This window comes from Chlamydotis macqueenii, chromosome Z (assembly GCF_036417535.1).
Source record: "Chlamydotis macqueenii isolate bChlMac1 chromosome Z, bChlMac1.mat, whole genome shotgun sequence".
Classification (NCBI taxonomy): Eukaryota; Metazoa; Chordata; class Aves; order Otidiformes; family Otididae; genus Chlamydotis; species Chlamydotis macqueenii.
The window spans coordinates 32,353,895-32,363,343 of NC_141593.1; the positions used below are offsets into that span (position 1 = coordinate 32,353,895).

The 9,449-nt window shown below is 40.2% G+C and overlaps 1 long non-coding RNA gene across 1 annotated transcript in view; it reads right to left on the minus strand.

Moving 5' to 3' along the window:
* LOC147596300 (uncharacterized) overlaps positions 1-9,380 on the minus strand; it is a 57,564-nt gene extending 48,184 nt beyond the window's left edge. Inside the window, exons 1-2 of the long non-coding RNA XR_015261493.1 lie at positions 9,292-9,380; positions 7,278-7,395 (exon numbers count right to left, since the gene is read on the minus strand). This is a non-coding gene — a long non-coding RNA (uncharacterized LOC147596300). The remainder of the gene's footprint in view (positions 1-7,277; positions 7,396-9,291) is intronic.
* Between the last annotated feature and the right edge of the window lie 69 nt (positions 9,381-9,449).

Genomic DNA, 9,449 nt, shown 5'->3' on the forward strand with positions numbered 1-9,449 from the left:
AGTCCAAATATGGAGTCAGGTGCCAGATCTGAAAGTAGAAAACTACTCTCTCCTTCATTTTTACTGAGCCCACCATGCTGACTTTCAGGAAGTAAGGGAAAGGAACATGTACTGTATTCCACAAAAGGAAAAAATAATTTCAAACCTGCGAGTCAGATGTAGATTAAGGACTGAGAGAGAATGAGTGGAAGTGAAGTAGGCAGGTGGAAGATGAGGGAGCAAAGTCTTATTGGATGGAAAGTGAAGGAGATTCTGAAGAAAACGAGTGCTGGAGACTCATCTGGAAAGGAGCCGGGTTTAAGCAGAGAGAGATGGAAAATGAAGGGCTTCCTGGTCATACATGATGGTTCGTAATGGTTGGGAGGTATAATATGGAATACAACAGCTAGCTGGGCTATAAGTACAAGAGGATAAAGAAGGAGAAATGGGATATTTTTGAACTTGGACTGACACTTGACTGGCAGAAGGAAAATCAGACATTCAGCAGTGAGCTCAGGACTAGCAGAGCAAGAAGAGTAAGACTGAAATGAGAAAGCTGAGAAGAGAGCAGAAACTGAAGGATGTGGGTGAGAAAAAATGATGTTGAGTCAGGAAACAGTTGAATGGGAAGAGGTAAGATGTGGGTGAAAATAAAGCCTGTGATCACATAATTAAAGGTGATATTGAAAGTATAAAGCACCACAGTTTGAGTTGAGCTGCACAGAGTTATACATACTATTGCAAAACTTCCCAAGTTTCTGAATACTTAATTTCTGGGACTGCTACTGGAGTGGATACATACTGTTCACAGGAAGAGGTAATTTTGTTAGCAATGAAAGCTGTAGCAAGTCTAAATCTTAACTGAAAAATTATGCTGCCTATTGACTGTCCTTTAATTGCAGCATAAAATGTACATTGCCTCCAAAGACTTGAAGAAAGATGTAAAGACACTGAGTTCTCATGCTGCAGTCCAGGTGATTTGAAAGTTTTCATCATATGCTACAAGGATCTACCATTTTGTCATGTATGTTTGTCTTGGAGATAGTAAGAGAAGTTTGAAGGATTCATCAGCAAGAATATGTTTATTTCATGACCTACCTTCTGAAGTCTTTCTACAGAGAAATATTTATTCTATACTTAGTAGGAAGATATACAATTGCATTGTTGGCCATAATAATGTAGAAAGTTGATAATGTAGAAAGAAAAGTTAAATCAAAGCAGCTGTTCTCCTCAATGTGTTAAAGCACATGACGGCACATGGCCAAGACTCAACTCAGTAAGGCTGCATTTGAGTATGCAAAATTGCTGACATACCTTTGACAAGAAGTGAATTGTAAAAAAGACTGAGAAGGTGGAAGGGTAACATGTTCCTAAATGCCCAGGACAACTTCTAAAATACCTTTTCTGTTTCATTTGTTTGCGGGTTTAGAGTAAGCTGTAAACAAAAAAGTCTATCATTTCTGAGACTACCCTACTGTACTGCCAGCCAACTTCCCTGTTCCTCTTCTTTACAAGTTGATAAGGAAATTTCTGAGAAATCTGCTGGATTTTATTGCTTCAGTATATCTTGCGAGAAGAATTGGAGGTCGTACTTATAAAAACTGCTGCTATATGCAAGAATATTTTTGGCAGTTGGGTGGAATACACTTGATGCCTTCAAGACACTATGTGAGAATTATGTGAGGAAAGACTGGTGTTCCGGGCCTCAAAAAGGTGGTTGAGTTTTCACTAGCATGGAAGTTCTTCTTCAGGTAACATTTCTACACCAGTATGGGACAGACTGAAAAATTGTCCCCTTGGGTTTTCTCTAGCTAGATATCTTTAGATATTTTTCACCTGATCTTTCCACTGTGGATACTGGATGCTGTCTTCTCAACTCACAACACAGGCTGGGATTTTTAACAGAATAAACCTACTGATATTTGTGTGTGTGTGTCCAGCTCTGTCAGCAGTAAAAATAAAGAGGGCTCCAGTAAAGCCATGGTGTCTGGAAATGGTGCTGCAATAAAATAATTGCATTCATTTGACAGCAAAAGCAATCCCTATGCTCAAGCTTTGCGTTATGATGCCTCTGTGATAGTAGAAGAGAAGCCAATCCAAGGATTTAGAAATTCCCCTAGGCAACTCTCACATTTCCTTCTGTAACATGTCAAAACAGCAAAGGATGAGAATGATTCATAGAATGTTGTTATTCTGCTGCTTCCTTATGTGGCAGAACTGACTGCTTCTAGACGTTTAGTTTGCTTTCTGTTGTAGATGTGACGTAATCCAACACTTGGGCCTGATGTGACGATTTTGGCACAACTCTAGGGGAAACTGGATGGTTGGAGGTTTCTTGTTCCAGGAAAAAAAAAAAGGCTCTTGCATTAACTAGAGTTCTCTTGTTTATTTTATTTGTAAAACCGATACACATTATGAATTTCACAGCAGCTAAAGGAACGGCAATGAGTGCAATGGGAACACAGCTCATTGAAGTCGTTTTTCAACTAGTGGCTCACAAACCTTTGGAGATCTGTGAACCGTTTCTTTGTTACGCTTGTTTTGCTAAGGAGACTATAAAAACTACTGTCAGTAGATTTAAAGCTATTGTACAGCGACATATCTTCCTACAGGAAAATATTATGAAGTTTGCAACTGGGAAAAAAGGTTAAACCACTGAACTTAGAGGTTGCTGTGATAGCTGCATGCTGGATGTTACCCAGAATTCTGCAAACAGTCTCCAGTGTTGCTTACAGCCTTATGTAAATCAGTACAGTTACCACTGTAACTCTGAGACAAAAGCTTACCGCAACCTTTAACGCTTTTATATTAAGCCTGACCCATAGGTGCAGTTCATTGCTTTCTGTATTTTTAAAGCAAAGGCTGGGTTATATAACTGGTATCTACAGTCTTTGCCCAGTGACGGTAATGGCTAACGAAATCATGTACGCACATGGGTAAAGCAGGAAAGAAAGAATAAAATACTTTAGATATGCTTCTAAGGTCTCTATGTGCAATGATTAATGTCTCTGAAGCCAGTGGGGTGCATTAGTACAGGGTGCTGTGAACACACTGAAAAACTGGCCCTTCTCTGTATGCCTTCAGTTCTGATTCATCTGAGTTCCTGTACAAGCCTGCGAAACATCAAGTGCAGCAGTTTCTCTTCCTCCCTTTAAATAAAGCCAAGAAAATACTAATCTGTGTTCCTAATCTGCTCTCTTTTCCCAGTCTAGAGCAAGGAGCTCAGGAAAGTGAATTAATTACTTTCAGAGGACATCACTGAGATAATGTGTCAAAACTGGCAGAAATAAAATGCCTTGCTTTTTTCTCCACGCCCATGTTCATGTTTCACTGTTCACCAGCCTTTGGACACAGGACAATGCACCACAGCAGTATTCCTGCTGCTGCTGAGGTAACAGGTTGTCAGGGCAAGGTGCCCTTGACAGCTATTTCAGAGTTTCACAGCTCTTTTTCCGGCAGCTGGGTACAGTCTTAAATTTGGGAAAAGACTGTTTTGAGGTGAACTACCTACACTCTTTCCTCTGCATTGCTCCAGATGAAAGTTCTGACTTTGGTTGGTATGACCCAAACTTCTCATGCTCTGTAAGCACGTACCAGGCTTTATTTTGTTAGTGGATTTGAGTAATAATCACCTTGATGATTATTATTATTAATGGCTTCTGTTAGTTTACCTGACCTTACTCATCTGCAGTAGTTCTTCAGTTCCAGAGTATCTTCATTCCTCCTAAGGGACCTACTTAAGAAGTTCAGCATTATCCTGCCCAGGTAGGAGTCACGCAATGTGACACCAAAGCATGACCAATGAACATCCAGCTCAAACATCCTCACCCTCCTCTGGGTGTTGGTTTGAATAAACAAATAATGACTGCTTCCTAGAAGCTTTTGACAAAGAATATGGCATTAGTGAGGTAACTAGCTGAAAGCAGGAAAGGCAGGACTCCTGTCTACCACACCCTGTGCTGTCATGTACCTGGAACTCTTTTAATGCTTCTGCAGCCTTTGAAGACAAGACAAAGCTGCTACTTTTGTAGCCCATACTTCCAAGGGAAGGTCTACTTACAGCAATTATTCACGTAAGGCTTATTTACTCCATTGAGACTGTGAGATTCCTTCAGGATCTAGCTTACTAAAACCTCATCTTTTACGGTTTATTCATCAAAGTCTCCAGCTTCTTGGCATAAGCAATGAAATTAATATTTTCTCCTCATTATATACAGTATTATCTTTTTTCCAACATTTAAGAAGTATACTTTATTATTGGGAATAGTTTCCTCACTTAAAAAAAAAAAAGGCTATTTTATTACATTATGAAAAACAACCCCCACAAAACTGGCTGTCCTCCAGGAAATTTTTTTCAGCCCCTTACTCATCCATAGTCTGATACAACATAACACCAGGTTAAATATCAACCAACCTTTTTGCTGAGCCATAGGAATTTGCCTAACACTGTCAATAGATCAAGGAAACAGAACACTTGTATGGATCTAGGTACCTGCTGGCTACTTTCCAATATATTCTTCTAGCATAATTTTTATAAAGGGCAACTAGTGATGACAACATCTGAGCACTTGGCTCAGTATGGCTAAGCATTTTATGCTGGCCAAAGGTTGAGATCTGTCTGACTGTTCACTCGAGCAGCCTCTGGATTGGGCTAATATTTGCAACATAATTGAGTTAAATTCATCTTGGACAGCACCCTAGCTGAGGGAGGGCCTGACTACATGTGCCTCCTTTGGATATGGCAATCCTACAGTACATTGTAGGATTGTATTACAGCTACTTTTGAACTCTGAGACATCTTGAAGACTTTATTTAATAGAAATTGAAAAGAAATGTATTATAAAGAGATACATTATTATTAAAATTGATGTAAAATAACCTGAGCTGCTGTGTCTCATCTCTTAAGTATAACATCCCTATAAACAAATCTGCTTTTGTTTTATTGTTCCTATCTATTTTGAATTCTAGCACTCCTCAATAAGCACCATCTTTTATGGAAAGCAAAAGAAAGCATAAACTGAAAGCCTTTTCTTTCTCAAGCTGCCCATTGTTGTCCTGTTTAATAACTTTTGTCCTCTGATCTCTATGTGATTAGGCTCAAAAATCATTCAAGAAATAAATCTGCGAAGAACTACCATTAAAATAAGGATTCTACCTTACAGGCTGGAAAGTAGTTACCTGGTTAAATTATATGTCCAAAGATCATAAAATCAAGTTGACAATGTGATCTTTGGAAAACGTAGGTGTGTTGCATGATGGCACTATGGTTTTGTTTACAGTATTTTCACCCGTCTGGGCAAAGACAGTACTATGTTCCAGACCTCATAGGTTTAAGATGTCAAGAAAAATTACACAGTGGAATAATTTTAGTATCACCAGTTTACTTTCAAAATGTTTAGCATAACACCCACTATCCAATTTCTTATGTAAAACCATGGTTTGGCCTAAGGCAACTTTAAGGCAGTGCTCAGTGAGTAGAGTCACGTGAAGAAAGTTTTATTCCTTGGCTGTTACACCCAGTAGGAGATGCAGATGAGATGGTGTGACAACAGACAGCCTATTAATCAAGAGGCTGAACAGCCTCTTCTCTTGTCTGCACAAGCATTCATGCTTTGCTGGACTGAACACACAACTTCCGGCTACAGAAAGAATGAAGTAGTTGAGAGGATGATATAACAAGGAGTTAAACTCACGGAATATGTTTATCTGGACTTAAAAAAAAAATGCTCACAAAAACTGATCTAAATGGCCTTATTTAGAGATTCACAGTAAGTAAAAGATTAAAAAAGCTCTGAATCTCACACAAAGAGTGAACACTGCAGGACAGAAGAGAACAGGGTGACACAAGAGGACTACAGAGATGCTCTTCACCACTGTAGGAGGAAAACTTGTGTGGCCAAAGCTTGTTAGAGTTCAAGCTGGCCAGAACTGTGAAAGATAACAAAAAGGGCTTTTTAAAATATGTTAACAGCAAAAGGAGGACCAGAGATAACATTGGTCCATTGCTTGATGAGGACAGTCACCTCAAAAATAGGGACACAGACAAAGCAGAGACATCTAATGTCTTCTTCACCTCTGTTTTCAACACTGATGATGGGCCCTTGGACCCCTGGAGCCCTATGTTGGAAGACCATGAGTAGGGGGATGATAAAGTCCCAGCTGACTCTGAACTTGTTTAAGACTTGCTGCTCCAGCTGGATGTGCATAAATCTATGGGGCCTGATGGGGTTCATCCCAGGATACTGAAAGAGCTGGGACCTCTCTCCATTATTTTTCAATGGTCTTGGGAGACTGGAGAAGTCCAAGTCAGCTGGAAACTGGCAATTGTTGTCCCAGTTTTCAAGAAAGGTAAGAAGGAAGACTCACTTCAGTGCCTGGCAAAACTATAGAGAAGCTTATTCTGGGAATTACTGAAAAGCACTTGAGAGACAATGCAGTCATTGGTCGCAGCCAGCATGGGTTCACAAGGGGAAAGTCCTGCTGAATTAACTTAGCTTCCTTTTATGACAGGTCATCCATCTAGTTGACCAAGAGAAACCAGCAGATGTGATTCTTTTTTTTTTATTTTAGCAAAGCTTTTGATACTGTCTCTCACAGTATCCTTCTAGACAAAATGTCCAGCATGCAGCTAGAAAGTCCATATTACATTGAGTGAGAAACTGGCTAATGGGTCAGGCTCAAAGGCTTACAGTAAATCACATCAGGCTGACAGCCCATCACCAGTGGGGTTCCCCAGGGCTCAATTTTTAGGGCCAAAGCTTTTTAATGTTTTTATAAATTGCCTGAATGCAGGAATAGAATGTATGTTAAGCAAGTTTGCTGATGATAGTAAACTAGGAGGAGCTGTGGAATCCCTTGAGGGTAGAAAGGTCTTACAGAGAGATCTGTATAGACTAGACAGCTGGGCAATCACCAGCCATATGAAATTTAAAAAGACCAACTGCCAGATTCTCCACTTGGGAAGGGGTAGTCCTGGTTATACATACAAACTGGGGGACAAAAGGCTGGAGAGCTGCCCCACAGAAAGAGATCTGTGGGTTTGGGTTGATGGCAAGTTGAATGTGACTCAATGGTGTGCCCTGGCAGCCAAAAGGACCAACCTCATCCAGGGGTGTATCAAGCACAGCATAGCTAGCCAGTCAAGGGAGGTGATTGTCCCACTTCATGTTGCCATGGTGTGGCCCCACTTTGAGTACTGTGTGCAGTTTTGGGTGCCCCAATATAAGGACATCAGACTGTTAGAGCATGTGCAGAGAAGGGCAACCAAGATGGTGAAAGGCCTCGAGGGCAAGACTTACAAGGAGCAGCTGAGGTCACTTGGTCTGTTCAGCTTGGAGAAGAGAAGGCTGAGGGGTGACCTTGTCGCAGTCTACAGCTTCCTCAAGGCGGGCAGCAGAGCGGAAGGTGCTGATCTCTCTGTAGTGACCAGTGATAGATAGGACAGGAGGAAGTAGAATGAAGCTCCATCAGGGGAAGTTCACATTGGCATTAGGAAAAGATTCTACACTGAGAAGGCGGCTGGACACTGGAACAGGGTCTCCAGGGAAATGGTCACAGTACCAAGCCTATCAAAGTTCAAGGAGCATCTGGACAACTCTCACAGTCTTATGGTTTAGTTTTAGGTGGTTCTGCGAGGAGCAGGGAGTTGCACTCTATGATCTTTATGGGCCCCTTCCGACTTGAAATATTCTGTAATTCTACAATTCTAAAACGAAGATGGATGATTTGTCCCTCAGGACAAAAATAATATTTAGATACTGTTTGATGGACATGTTTTTGTTTACTTGAAAATAAACCTATTTCCTTGAAATGCAGATTAGCTTGCCAAATCTGGTAACCCTGAAATCCTTAAACCCTGAAGGTTTACATGGTGGCTTTAACACAGGCATATCTTTTTATCTTTGTAATTCAAGAGTAAACTCATTGAACTACATATTGTTACCTAGATATAGAGCCTGTGGGAGATGAGAATCAGGTCATCAAAGAGCAAAGCATAAATTCATGAATGCATAGGATACATTGTATAGTTTACTTTCTGAATGTTGCTCCTCTGGAACAACAGAAGTAACTGATTTTCATTGTTTTCAAATTATTTACAGTAGGACTTGGGGAACTTTTTTATAATAGGAACACTTTTTTAAAACTAATACAAAACTTTGGCTTATTTCTTCCTACATTTTCATTTTTAAAAGCTTGATAATTCAGGCAACATGAAATCTTTAAAAAATCAAATTTCAGATTTTTTTTAAAAGTCCCTTCAAAAAGAGAGCTTGACTATAGTTGAAAAATGACCTTTTTTATAAGGTGCTTCTTGCATAACACAGAACACGTCTTTTAGAGTTCAATATGGTACCAACAGTAATTCAAACTTAAACTTTTCCTTAACAAGATGTTCATAGTTCACATAGGTAGAACTTCAACATGACGTCTGCTAATTTACAGAATGGCACAAATCAATTAATTTGAGGTTATATAGAAGCTGTTCTCCAAATATCTGTAGATTAAAACAGAACTGTAGGACTAATTTTGGGGTTGTGGCAGTAAGAAGGGTGATTCTAATTTTGTGCATGTGACTGTTTTTGGCTTGTTTTCTGACAAGATTATTGATGGTTCTTTCTGTCATCTGAACTAGGCAGTTTGGGCAAATATGAGAGACATAAATGTCTTTGCATGTGTCTTAAGATTTCAAGATGGTTTGATTATACTGATGAAATAAGGGTTCTGGTGTAAAATCAATGTACCTATATTATATTATCACACATCTCTGTGGGATTTTTGCTTAACTGCACTAAACCCTTCTAAAGTTCTCTGACCAGTAATTCTTAGATTTCAAAGTACTAATGAAATTGACAGAGAATACCCAGTCTGCAGTAGCAATATTTTGTTTTCCCAAGCTCACCACATCACTTTTTGTGATTCTAGTTGTTATAAAGGACCTGGCACCCAAACAGAGTGGCTGGCCTCGCTCTCCCAATCCCCCTGACAAGCATCAGCTGCAGCTCTGTGGATGGGGCTATTCATACCCCAAGTTTCATGCCTGAAAGGTTTTTCAGTGCCGTGACAGGTGCATGCAGCCACATCCCCGGCCAAGGAGCAACAGGGTGCTTCCAGCACTGCTATCTGCATGGCCAGCACGTGCCTCACTATCAGATTTTCAGCAACTGGCTCAGTTGGCAAACTCTGCTTTTTAAAGAAGAGGAAGGGAGCACAAATGTAATAGTAATAATAATCAGGCGGGGGGAGGGGAGTGAATCAGCCTGCCTGCAATAAAATCTGTTTGACAAGTGGGAATAACATTCATGGTGTACTTACACTCCTATCCCTTTCAGAAAGTGCTCTTGGGTCACAGCGCTCTGGAGACGATGTTATTTTCTTTCATCTTTTTTCACTTTTTCTTTTCTCTTTTCTTTTTTTCCCCCTCTCTCCCTTTCTCTCTCCCTCTCCCCCTCCCTTGAAGAAACACGCCGTTC